The sequence below is a fragment of the Anas acuta genome, chromosome 12, assembly GCF_963932015.1.
Source record: "Anas acuta chromosome 12, bAnaAcu1.1, whole genome shotgun sequence".
NCBI classification, from domain to species: domain Eukaryota; kingdom Metazoa; phylum Chordata; class Aves; order Anseriformes; family Anatidae; genus Anas; species Anas acuta.
The window spans coordinates 6,269,371-6,282,762 of NC_088990.1; the positions used below are offsets into that span (position 1 = coordinate 6,269,371).

The 13,392-nt window shown below is 39.3% G+C and overlaps 1 long non-coding RNA gene across 1 annotated transcript in view; it reads right to left on the reverse strand.

Annotated features, from left to right (window-relative positions):
• Positions 1-9,678: 9,678 nt before the first annotated feature.
• Positions 9,679-13,392, reverse strand: part of LOC137863297 (uncharacterized) — a 53,901-nt gene continuing 50,187 nt past the window's right edge. Inside the window, exon 3 of the long non-coding RNA XR_011100847.1 lies at positions 9,679-9,955. This is a non-coding gene — a long non-coding RNA (uncharacterized lncRNA). The remainder of the gene's footprint in view (positions 9,956-13,392) is intronic.

The following is a 13,392-nucleotide window of genomic DNA, read 5'->3' on the forward strand; positions in this document are numbered from 1 at the left end:
CTCCATTTATTTCCTAAAAATCCTTCAAGGTGTTACCTCTTCCTTGACTGTTAACGTGGCAATCACAAAATATTCAGTCCTGTAGGAAACATTTCTGCCTGTGAAACTGTCATCCTGAAATCTGCTTTTCTTACCCTTAGGATTCATATAATCTAGACAACAAGGATACCAAAATGACTAGGATTTGGAAGTTTAAGTATCTGATTTGCAAGCACAATTAGGTATTTACATTCCAGAATATCACTGCAGTTTGAGCCTGCAGGCAGAGATCATGTCAGAAAGGCCCTGTGAAGGCATATAACAGGACCCCAAAATTTTTACCACTACCTGGCAGGACTGTCACAATTTTCTGCACATTGCTTTGTGTTCATACTATCATTCACCTCTGCCACCCCAGAAATCCATGCTCATCTGCCTTTCTCAAGGCTGTTTTGACCTGATGGTTGTTCGGGCCAGCTCAGGAAGAAATTCATCTTTAACACGCAGCTTCCCTCCTGCTTGCAGCTAAGCCTGCCCTGTGCAATAACTCTCCCCAGTGATGCGATTGGAGCTGTCCTGCCTGCAGGGGCCAGGTACAATATGGACCTGCTCCCCTGAGAAATAAAAAGAGTAAAAACAAATGAGTTCATGGTCAAATTGGTCTGTCAGGAGGCAAGAGTTTCAGCAACCTGACATTCCCCTTGGCATCTTCACTTTCCATAGTGCAAGCCTGTTACTTATTCCTGCAAAAGTAATTGAAGGACCTTCAAGGAAGTAACACCAGTGCACCCCCATTTCAAGTAAGCAGAATTAAAAAAATAAATAAAATTAAACCACCACACCATGGACAGCATCATAAACCAAATTACTCAGATACATCTGCTGTTCCTCTCACCACTATAAAGGACTCTTCAAAGACACAGTGAAGGTTCATTAGCAGACACTGCATGATTGGGTAAAAAACAGAAGCCTACAGATCATCAGCTTATAATATATCTACACTGGGGGGCAAATAGAGGTCTTCAGATATCTGCCTCAACTACTCAACACAGAATTTACTTAGAGAAAAAAATAAGACTCATTCTCCAGCAAGTAAATGTTCTGTTATATTGGATTATAGGGTGCTGTCCTTGCTCAGTTACCCGTCTCTCATAGCATTAGTCTTCAGCACAGCAGCACGTTTACAGGCTTTCTTGGCAGTAACACAGTGAGACAGGCCCATATTGAACACTAGTTAGGGAAGACATGAAGAAATGGGAACATTACATTGTGTTTTCTAGATAAATTAAGATTTCACTACCGGATCTTCTAAAAGCCAGAGCACCACTTACTCCATTCATTCTGCTCTACAGCATGGTTAATGGATATAGATAGCTGAACTGGTGCCTGAGTAGCAAACCACAGTCCCCCTCAGATGGGATAAATGCTCAGCATTGCAGAGCTGGAGCAATTAATTTGTCACTGATAGGCAAGTGGTGTTAGAGAGTAGTGCTGCTTCTCCACCTTCACCTTGTGCTGAACTTGAACAACTTGCTTTCATGACTGGAGAAACTTGGAGTGAACTGTGGTTCTGACTTCTAACAAATCCACACAAGCATATGCAAAAAACTATATATATTATTAAAAAAAAAAAAAAAAAGTGAGAAAAGGAAGATTCCTTCTGTTAGTTACACTGATGTGCTCTTCACTGGGTACAAAGAAAAAAACAGGCATCACCAGCTAGCTCTAGCTACAGGTTCCTTTTAATGGCTGAACTCTTAATTCAAATGGAATGATGTTTGCTCTATTCCCTTGTTTTCTCTGTCTCAACCATCAGGACCACAGGGTCTGCCAAAACAGGGCCATATGAAATATTTATTAACTCGTCTTCAAGAGAATACGATGAAAGATATGAGAGAAGTTGGAGCCAGAAGTTCCTCGAGCTACCTAATTGGGAGAAGACCTGACATTTACCTATCAGAAATCAAGTCAGGTAGGCAACAACCCAAAGCTGTCAGATTTATAACAGCAGATGTTATAAAAGGGAATGAGACCAGCTGAGGACAATAATGATTTTGTTGGGGTGTACTTGCAAGCTAAGTCCATAATTCGATATTTAACCTGGCCAAGCAGCAGCTCAAAACTATTGCTTTTGTAACACCCAGAAATGTAAATGCTGTTAAATCTAAAAAAAAAACCGCACCCGTGTATCTTGTTTCATACTTGTCAGATGCAGTTCATCCTTTAAATTCAAGAATACTGTCCCTCTTTTTATAATATTTTCTAAAAGAAGGAAACAGATTTGCAGAATAAGATCTGTAGAGAAGTACAAGTTTGTCTTATATGGGTGAGACATTGCTGAGTTCATATAAATCCTGTCTTTATCTTCGATATTTCTGAATGATTATTTAAAAATACCAAAGAGAAAGTTTTGAACCTTTTGCTTCCCTGTCATTAAAATGAATCAAAGATTGAAAGTCCCACTAAGTTAATTCTCCACTCTTCAGTCAGATTTTAAATTCTGTAATTGGACAAATGACTAAACTATATATGTGTTTCAGCTTTGCACTCTGGGCCAATATTTCACCCAGTTTAAGTAGAAGCTAATGAAGTTCTATATAGCCAGGAATTCATAATATACATGTATATATTAAAATAGATTATGGAGATAAACAAGATCTCTTCATGAGCATTGTTCTCTACCTCCCTTCCCCCTCCGCCCCCCCCCCCCGACACACACACACACACAAAGCACCACAACGCACAAAGAAAAATTGAAGAAAGTATCTTGGATAAGCAGATTTAAAAAAGAGAATCCTCAAAGGCTTTCAAGATTTGCAAAAGTCTCTAGACTTTCAGTGAAAAAATAAGTCAGTTTCATTGCATGAAGGGCACTGACAAGCTTGATTTCCTCCTTCATGGGCATGATAAAACCCAGAGATACAAACTTCCAGTTTGGCTAATAGATGTCAATGTGCAGAGACAACCAGAGTAGTGTTTTCATGTAAAATTCATAATATAAATCCTTGAAGCCTTCTAATTAAGAACTGTATATATCTGCCTACTAATAAGTCAAATTACGTATCTTCCTCCTCACAGAGGAAAAATAAATAAATGTTGACTAAACACAACAGCTCTTAGTAATCAAATGCAAACACTCTTCTCAATAAAAAGATTGTTTCTGATAGGAAGTCGTGTACAAATCAGGCTCTTCCAGGCTACCCACTCCAATTCAACATGAAGAGTTATGCTCGTGTCAACTGTGGCATGGTATACTCATGCTAATTACACAGTCAGTAACTCAACCACTGGGTCTGAAGTCATGCTTACTTTGAGGTCTATATCCACATGGACAAGTCACATAGTCTCAGAGCATTAGTTCAGATCCAAGTTTTCACATAATGAAGAGCTAACATCACCCAAAAAGATGCATCAAGTCAGGTTTAAGTAACAACAAATATAACTGATACACCTCTGCAGCAGCAGAAGGGTGGAGCCAAAAAAGGACTAAACCCAACGGAATTAATCCCCACTGAAAAGTCAGGAGACTGAGGAATTTTAAAATGAAAGTTCTATTTGTGCAACTCCTGCTAATTGCTCTAATGAGAGTTAAACAAGTTGTTGGCCAAATTCTGACAATCCAGAACAGATGTTCTTAAGTCATTAACAAGACTTAAGCGGGGTCTACAACCAACCGTTCTTATAGCAAACATCTTGTGTATTCCTGAATAGCCAACTTAAACCCTGAAGCTAAATCCACTTGTTTTCATGGAGTTAAATCAAAGGACTCACCTCCAGCTCACTTACCACCTAGATGGCATGGCTTCAGGCAAAATTTAAAAATGTGAAAAGAAAATTATACACCTTCCAAAGAGGAAATAGAAACACCAGGAAAACAGACTTCAAGAGATAGATCCATTGAATGAAAACACACCAAGTCATTGCTTCTCCTTGAATATTCGGCTCAGCTTTATAGGATGTACTCAGCTCTTAAATACAAAGAAGCTAACTCAGGTGAAGAACACACTCATTGCCTTGATACACAAGAACCAACTAAAGACTTTGCTTTAGGTTCCCTGACAGGTTCTTTACTCAGTATCTATATATTCTACAAACCAGAATTGCTCATGAGCATCTACCGGAGCTGGTTAGAGTATCAGGCCTTACTTTCCATGTAGCTCAGTTCTTCAACTTTCTAGTGCTTTTGGTGGGGATTTTAACAAGCTTGTTATCTAGGCTTTTTTTTTTTTTTTTTTTTTTTAACATTGTGCATCATAAGATGTGTGGTGTTGCGTAAGATTCCCTTCTACCATTAGTATGAATTGTAAAATGAAATGACAGCAGATATACATTACAGAGGTTTGAGCAAAAGCTGAGGGAATCAGGAAGTTGGATTTTCAGAGCTTTTGGGAAGGAGAAAATGGAGAAGGCATTACTTAAGTCTGTCTGAGGACTCTAACCTTCCGCTTTCCTGGGTTTTTACCTTCCTATGTAGAAATTATGACTATTTGACAGATGTTTATGAATAATTTCAAGATAATACAGATGAAAATTACAGCACAAGCACTATTTTATTATTTCTCATAAGTAGTACTAATTCCTAGGATCTAAACACAGATGTTAATGACCTTGGGCAAACCACTAATATTTCTTGGCTTCCACAGATCCACCTAACATGATCTAGAATTTAAAGAGAGGTACAAAGGAGAACAAGCAACAAACAGATCAGTAAAATCTTCCTTAAGGTAGACAAGACATAAGAAGAACTAAACGGTTTGAGACCATGAAACATCTGTTTAAAATGTGAGATGATTCAAAAAACAGATGTATAAGCTAGATATAATTCCTGCCTGATACATAGTGTTTCATCACTGGAAAATTCCACAAGGAAAGAAAAGCCAGCACACATGAAGGAATGGGTACACCCTGGTTTGCTTCAGAATGTTGATGTGAAATAGTTCACAGATACATTAATAGAAACAAGTTCACATCAAGACATCTCTATGTATGATCTCACTGGCTAAAAAAGCACACTGCAATAGCACGAGGAGAACAGAGAAAGAACGACTGCAGATTCTGTCATGAGGATGCTCAGAAATACTAATAAGACTCAACTAAATCACCTACAACCCTTTTTTTGCTCAAGAGCATTTCCTCAGCATGCTAGAAAAACATACACCAGACAGGAATCAAATCAAGAGCAATCTGATTACATCTAGAGCAAAAAGAGATAAATGACCTGTAAGACAGTGTCCAGCCACAAGTTAGTCTATAAGACACAAGAAAGGAGACATTTTGCAGTAGAAAAGAGGCAAGTGGAGTGCTTCAAGATAGCTGGAGATAGGATCATGAAACCATCAGCAACTGTGTGCAGCTGCAGGATTATGAAACCATCAGCAATTGCACATAGCTGCAGGGGGAGGCTCTTTGTTTGTTAAATTACCTATGGTACCCATTATCTTTGGGATGAATCTGGCTAGAGGCCCAGGGAATTTAGAAGATGCCATCTCTGCTTTCATCAGCTAAATGAAGAGGTCCTGTCTGTTTTCCCGTAGCTTGTATATAAAACAACATATTACTATTCCATGGACAAGTTCCTCTCAAGACTTGGATCAACCCCTAAAGCATTTCTGGAAAGGAAAGACAAAAATTCAAAAAAAAACATAAATAGTGCCAGTAAAACTATGCCATCACAACATTTACTTGCTAGGTGCCTGTACAGCTCATTACCTATCTGGTAGGCTGCAGTACTACGAAGCAGTTAAGTTTAGCTGACTGAAACACCCATGAGTACCTTGATGAGCACAGTGACTATTAAGGCAAAAGGATTAGAGGGATCTTAAACAGAGCTTAGCCTGAGTAGAAACTTGGATTTATCTTGCAATAGTGTTGTTTAAAGTGTTGTTTCTAGTCTATTAAATGACTCAAATGCCAAGGGTGAAATTGGTATTGCAAGCTCAGAGCATGAATACATTTTGCTTCCATTTTTTTGTTTGCCACCAACTGAACTTAAAACACTGTGACAGAAGCACCATAGACATACTAACAGGTTAATATAACTATTAGCACATACATAACCTCATTACAGCCTGACTCAATCTCAACCCAATCAGATATTGCATAGTTTACAAGCAATGTTGAATCTTCTGTGGAGTCTTACAGTTGGCTATAGGACAAGCTTACAGGACAATTTTCAAAGCAATAACCCTAAAAGCTAGAGAGATTACTTCACACCCAAAACCCAATGTGGAGAGCCACAAACTCCCTCAGCTCCACTTGTAATCTGAGCTGCAACCAACTCTCACTTGACTTCTGATCAAGCCCAGATAACCAAAAGTCTTGGTACCGTGCATCCTCTCATTTTCTCCCCATCACTTCAGTTTTTCTTCAGGGTTTCATCATGAGTTCCACTACCCCCCAGCAATATATTTTATATTAACGTTTCATTGTTTTCTTGATTTTGTATCTGGAACATGTTGTCCTAAGTGGCAGCTTCACTTTTGCCTGAAAAGACCATCTGAGTATGCATTTCCCAAAGCTAACTCGCTGTTTGTGGGTCATTCAGCAAGGGCTTCCTACAGGAAGCCCAAGTCCCTATGTGGTTATTTTCTCTTTTTCCACTCCTCTCTCAAAGCATTTCTCAGATGAGAAGAGCAGCTTATCTAGAAGATCTTTCCATGAAGTTTCTCCACCCAGCTCTTCCCTCCAGCTAGGGCATACTGCAGTCTGGTGCCAAATTTAGCAAGATGCAGCATGTTAAGAAGCACTGTTTATTTTCTAGAGAAATAGCCGCAATTTCTTTTCATTTCCACTCTTAAGAGTACAAATATCCTAAGCGCACACATGATTTTGAGTGTCAACTCAATTACAATGAGATCTGTTGATGGAGTCCACAAGTGTGTTCTGGGAATGGACACAGAAGAAGAGCTGTGGTAAACAGGCATATCTGCAGACCTCTAAAAAAATCATTTTATTGATTTAAGAAATAATAATCAGGCATTCACCCCTGGCTACCTCAGAAGACATCTGACCCACCCAAAGAGCTGTAGAACATTCACTCCATGAAAATTTTTACCATAAAGACTCAACTGTTTATTGTAGAGGTTAATGAAGCTGTGAAGAGAATGTGAAGAGAACATGATTTTGCTGAGATGGTTGTTTTTAGGCAATACCAATCCCAATACAAATGAATGGCATAATAGATAGACCAATTACTAATGTTTCCAAATAAGCTTTGAGACACAGGGCAGCTATAACCTAACTTTTTTTTTTTAATATACTATTTCCTCTATTCTACGAACACCTAATTGTAGTCCCCAGTCTCTGAATCCAGCACTCTAAAAAAGACTGAGTGCATTGCTCAAGACACTTTCTTGAGCAAAGCTCCTAACACAACCCAGCCCAGTCACATTGCCTAGGCTCATACAGAAGCCAAAAAATCCCCACCAGAGAAATTTTGCTACATTTTTATTTATTTCTTGCCTCAGCAGTGAAAGATTATTTCTGAATGCTGTCTGGGAAAAGCACAGCTGTTCAAAAAATGCTGCTATCCAGTCCCTTTAGTAACTCAGTTTTCTTAAGCAGTCACAAAAGCTTTTTATTCTGCAGAGAGAGTTCACACAGCATGCATGGCTATGCACATCTGTACATATATTGCTTGGTTACCTCTCCCATAAATATTTTCTCTGCTTTGGTATAATGTCACACAAGGATATACCAAAGTTTGAGAGAAGTTCTTTTTCCCCCTTAAACACGCGATTGCTTTGATGTGTCAGCATGCACAGAGAATGCAAAGTAGGAGGGGCCAGATACAACCTACACAACAACATCAGGCTGTTTTTTTTTTTTTTTAAATAAAAAAATAAAAAATCTTGGGTTAGTTACTAAATATGCAGAGAAAAAAAAAAAAAAAAGGTTCTCTATTTAGTTTTGTTTCCCCAGAATTCTTCAGTTCATGTTGCAGTTACATGTTTTATCTAGCAAAGTAGGACAGGTATCTATAGGCCTCAAGAGATTAAAGGCCTCTACTAAATATACAAAGAAGAGCAGTGTCTGAATCTTCCCAATCATCCCAAAAATCACAGGCTAAACTTACTAAGCATCTATCAGTCAGTGAACTGCAGCAACCTACATACTTACGGTCACAGTGGATTCTACCTACTACTGAGGGACCGATAAGGATACAACAAATGTAAAAGCACAGCAAAATTATATCACTAAAAAAATTAAGCCCTTCCCATCTAAGTCTTCGCTAACCTAAACAGTATTCTTTTTCCCCGTGTATTTTACAAGTTTGGCTGCTCCAGATCTTACTAATAAAAATGTAACAGAGTTGAATGTTCCTACTTTCAAACAGAAGTCCTGATGAGTGTCAACAAATATAAAAAGTGAAATACAAAGAAGGAACAGACCAACTTCTTAATGATTTTCTGATCCTGTATTATCAGATTTGAAAATCTTAAGGGAGGACTTGAGTCCAGTGGAAACAGCCTTCAAGGAACAAGCCTGTGCCTTGGAACTTGCCTCAGGCTCAGCCACTGCCTTTGAATCCAACAGTGCAAATCTTGGGACTGCTCCAATGACATGGTTCAGGATGTCACAGAGCCTCACAGTGGAATATGCTTGTGTTCATCACAGCTCCCCTACTACACTACTACATTTATCTTTGCTGCTATCAGTCTGTTAGATGTGTTTGTTTTTTTTTTCAGAATAAGGAATTCTGATGTTTGTGGTAATCCATTTTCTTAAAAGATACTTTGGCTATTCTTATCTTTAACATTATCTCAGAGGTGGCCTTAAATAAGTGTTTCTCCCTATAGACTGGGAGACACTGTTAGAGGAACAAGAGATCCAGGTTCATCCATGCAGTTCTACTTTTGGCCCCTCTGCTCCTCAGATATTGTCATCTGATTTTCATGCAGAATTCTGATATCAAAAAATGAACTTACTAGCCCAGTGCCAACTCTTGTCTCCAAAAAGCAAGAGCCTGTCCTAAACCATATAATCTGTACGGTTCACTATTGCCTCTTTATACATGGACCTGAAGCAGTACCAAGAATCTTGAGTGAAATCATTTGTGATCCTCAAAAGTCTGGCCATAAAATTTGACTTGGAATATTCCTTTAGTGTCCAAAATCTTCCACAGATGAATCTCAGAAACATTCAGTTTGGAGCGACATGGTGAATGACAAGAAAATCTAGACCATATCTTCTTGTATGTACTGGCAGCAAGCTGACGAGAAAGAAGAAAGCCTCCCCTTCCCATCCATCAGAGCATATTTCTAAACGCCCACTGCTCCACTGCACAAACTGAGCAGGAAAGGTCACCTGCATTACACTTGAGCCTTCAGGTTCATTTTCTTTCACAATTAAAATATTTATCTTGGAAAAGACAGTCCTTCTCCCCACTGCTTACTACATTTTTGATAGCTTCAAGTAGCAATGATGTAGCAAATAGACCTGCTTTGGGTATGGATTCCTTTAGCGTCCTATATGGGGAGATTTTCTGCTCTGTAAGAGACACAATCATTCAGATAAGTGGACACCTGTTTCCTTATCAAGGATGTGGCTTCTAAACACCTGGTCTCCTCAATTCATGGATTAACCAGTAACAAAAATGTCTGAGATCTGGGCTGTACATTGTTGTTGCTCTATGCTGTATTTAACCCAAACTCCCTAATCTAATATTCCATTAATAGAATAACCAAGCATACTGAGAGCTCTGGAGACAATAGCTTTATTGGCACTAACTGTTTTCTCAACAGCTAGAGAATCCTTTCAATGAGGAAAACTGAATATGTAAAACATTGCATTGGTTTTACATGCAGATTTCTCAAAAAAAAAAAAAAGAAAGAAAGAAGAGCTATTGCTGGACAGCATAGGACTTTTAGAGGTAGGTTTTTCCATGAACATCTCTTCCCTCCCTTCTTCCTGGCTCTTCTTAGATTTTGTTGTTTTCTTTGCCCAAAGGTGTTGGCTTCTTTTCTCTGGCTTGGCCCTGCATAGATTTCAAGATTATTCCAAGTTATTTTTGCACAGCCTCCTGGATCATCTGTTAGAAAGTGGTTCTTTAAAAACACGTTAAAATGTTGTTTTAAATGCAATTCAGGACTGATGAAAGGCACTAGTTTGACTGAAACATCCAATTTGTTACCATTAGAAATACATTTTGGGTTAGCCAAAAAACATAGAAAGTATTTATTGACTTTCCCATGCAAAATGTGTCATTAGCTTTTTCTTAACATGCACGTACTCCAAAACCTTTGCACCTCTTATTTCCATTCACTCAGTCATTTATTCTTCATCATGTATGTGCTTGGAGGAGCACAGAGGTAATAGTTGGGTACGAGAGGCCTTGCAAAACAAGCAGGAGGCACAAGACCAGACAAGGCATTTGTCCTTCCTGCACCAGGGCTGGAAGCCAACTCTGGAGCCAAAGGCCCCAAGCACAGAAGCACCTGTACACATTTATCTGCACTTCAGCCAAACTCATTAGGTGAAGTCTCACTGTAGAAGTTTAATCAACTCAGGAGGTAACATATAGGACAAAATTCTGCCATGCCATATCATCCTCAGGGGACACTTTCCTCTTTGTTTATCTCCCATAGTAAAGTCATAGTTGAGTCTTAACATGACATTCCCATACATCACTGTGAAGACCAGGAAGAAATCCATACATAAGGAGGTGCAAAGGCAAACAAACAACCTCTCCCTCCAAAGCAATACCGCAATGTCAATAATATGATACCTACACCATCCTTGCACCCTCCCAAATGTGAACCTGGTTGCTTTGCACCCTGCAGCATTGTGCCATGGGATGGTGTTACTTTGGTGCTCAGGACTGGGATGTTTTATTAGCTGCAATTTTGGCACCTTGCCTGGCCTTCAGAGATGGAAAAGGCCCACAAGAACTAGGACACATACACACAATACCTGCTGCAAGGCATTGCTCTTAGCCATCAACCCACTCCCTCAGGGAGCAAAGAGAAAAAATCTCCTTCATACACGTTGGTTTTGCAAGGGTATGTTGGTTTCTCCCTCCTCCCTCACCACATTATATAAACTTGAATCTTTCTCCATGACTGTTTATTCAGCAAGTTTGTCTGATGAACTGCATTGTGCCTTTACTGCTATGAATCTTGTTTGCTAATTTTCAGGGAAGAGACTGCACTTTTCCCACCACTGGGATTACATAAAGGGGACAGAGCTTTGCAGTATTTGGTCATTCACTTCTCAGCAGGGAGCTCATTGATTTAATTGCAAACATTTGCACTGTGCTGAGAGTTCTGGAGTTCTGCATTTCCCCATATTACAACTTCAAAGCATTAAAAAGTTAACTATCACTCTTACAATTAAAACAGTCTCCACTCAAAAAAAAAAAAAAAAAAAAGGAAAGAAAAACCTACCTCAGCAGAACAAGCTTCGCTAGCCCCTGGATAAAAACTTGAGTCAAGTCCTTGCATTTCATGTGCCATGTACTGCTAAAACAAGTATGCTTTGAAATAGAACTGGTTCTTTTCTTAGGGAAACAGCTTACAAACACATTACCACAAAGTATCAACTAAAAGCCACATGCCAAAATATTGACTTATCAGTGCTTCTTGAAGTCTCTTCCTGAACTCCACCCCAGGCTACAGTAACAGAAGACAATCTCCCTCAATCAGAAGCCATTGCCCAGGCCTAGCTCTAAAATTGAGCTTATACAATGTGGTGGCAAAAAAAAAAAAAAAAAAAAAAGATTCTAAGTCCATATGGAATACATTCAGAAATAGCATTTAAATCTGATTAAAAAAAAAAAAAGAAATATAACCAGTTTCAGTGAACTCTACCAAAGTGTTACTAACATAAAATTTCTTTGCATTATTTCAACAATTTAAGAGTCAGTAAAAAAAAAAATTGCTCTTATAAGAACACCCTCCAAATCAAAACATCTTGGGTCAGTTTTAACTGAAATACTTTTTGTTTGTCCAGTGAACTGAAAAACACCTATAGTTCACTTAAATATGAACCAAACCCTACAGCAAACACCATATGAGCTCTGGTTATTTCAGAGTACTGATTCTTGTTTGCATCTACCCCAAGTAATATAAAAACTGACATGCAGATCTCAACTCCACAGCTCCATTAAGCTCCTCTTCTTGTCTATGAAGTGCACAAGACCATGCTGTACACCCAGTTCTTAGCCAGATAACAATACCTGTTGGGCTCCAATACAGCTATTTTGCCAGAATCTCACAACGCTTCGCAAAAAAAAAAAAAAATTATTCCAGATAATCAGTGCATCTGACAAACAGGAAAGAGGTCACAGCCCTGAGAAATGGGTTCCCACTGAATTCCCTTCACACACACAACCTTGTTCTCCTTAAACGAACAGCTGGGAGCCAGCTGAAACATAAGAATCTCTCTCCTCCAGACTTTGCTCTCTATTCAGGGTTTAAGACAATTACACAGTTATTTTGTGTAAGAAAAGTCAGTCGGGGGGAGAGACAAATGGTTTTATTTCTCACCCAGCTACATAACAGATTACTAGGAGCACTAACTCATCTGTCTTTCCACTATTTTACTTTCATTATAGGTTGGAAATGGGAAGTCATTTTTCACAGGATGGATCTTTAACTAGTTAGAAATTAAACTCCACAAAACTGTGCATCCTGCAAAAGGGAACATCCATTATCCAGGGCCCATGGCTTTGGTTGCACCTTATTTATCATCGTAGCAGGTCCTTCTTCAAACTTAACCTCACCAACTTCCCCTAATTAGAGTCAAGACACGGAGACAAGCAAAAATTGTGTCATACTGAGCCAGAAATGGCTGAACCCAAAGCCTAACTATAAGAAGGGAGTAGAATATCAAGCCATTGTGCTAGAAAGACAGCACCGTCCATCTCACTGCAACCTTCTCCTCCCCAGCTGAGAGGCAGATCTTGCTTTCAGCTCTCCCAGCCTCTCCTCCTCGGAACATCCTCTGCTCAATTGCTACCACCAAACTCCTGTCTGTAGTAGTAAACAACACAGCCATCCCATGTGGTTGGTCCCAAGCAGTTATCACTGTAGTGTCTGGCCTGCTGCTCCAGTGTGATGCGACATTTTGGTGTGCAAACCGTCCCCACCTCTGGTCAATGCCCCAGGCCCTCAGAGGACATGAGCTGGAGCAGCTCTCCATGGAGAACAGGGCAGAGCTGATATAAGAGCAAAAATCAGCCTGCCTTCCCTGCTTCTCTCTGTGAGGCTGCTGGCAAGGAGCAGCATAACATTACACTTTTATTCCTGGAACATCAGGAGGATTTCTCTTCATCTTTTGAAGATATCTTTATTTACCTTTTTTTCAACCTCTCGCTATATCATGTGGCCAAGCTCCACTTCATCCTCCCAGATTTTAAAAGCATGATGTGGCTATGAGGGGTGTTTTGCTGACTTCACATCTAACACATGCTAT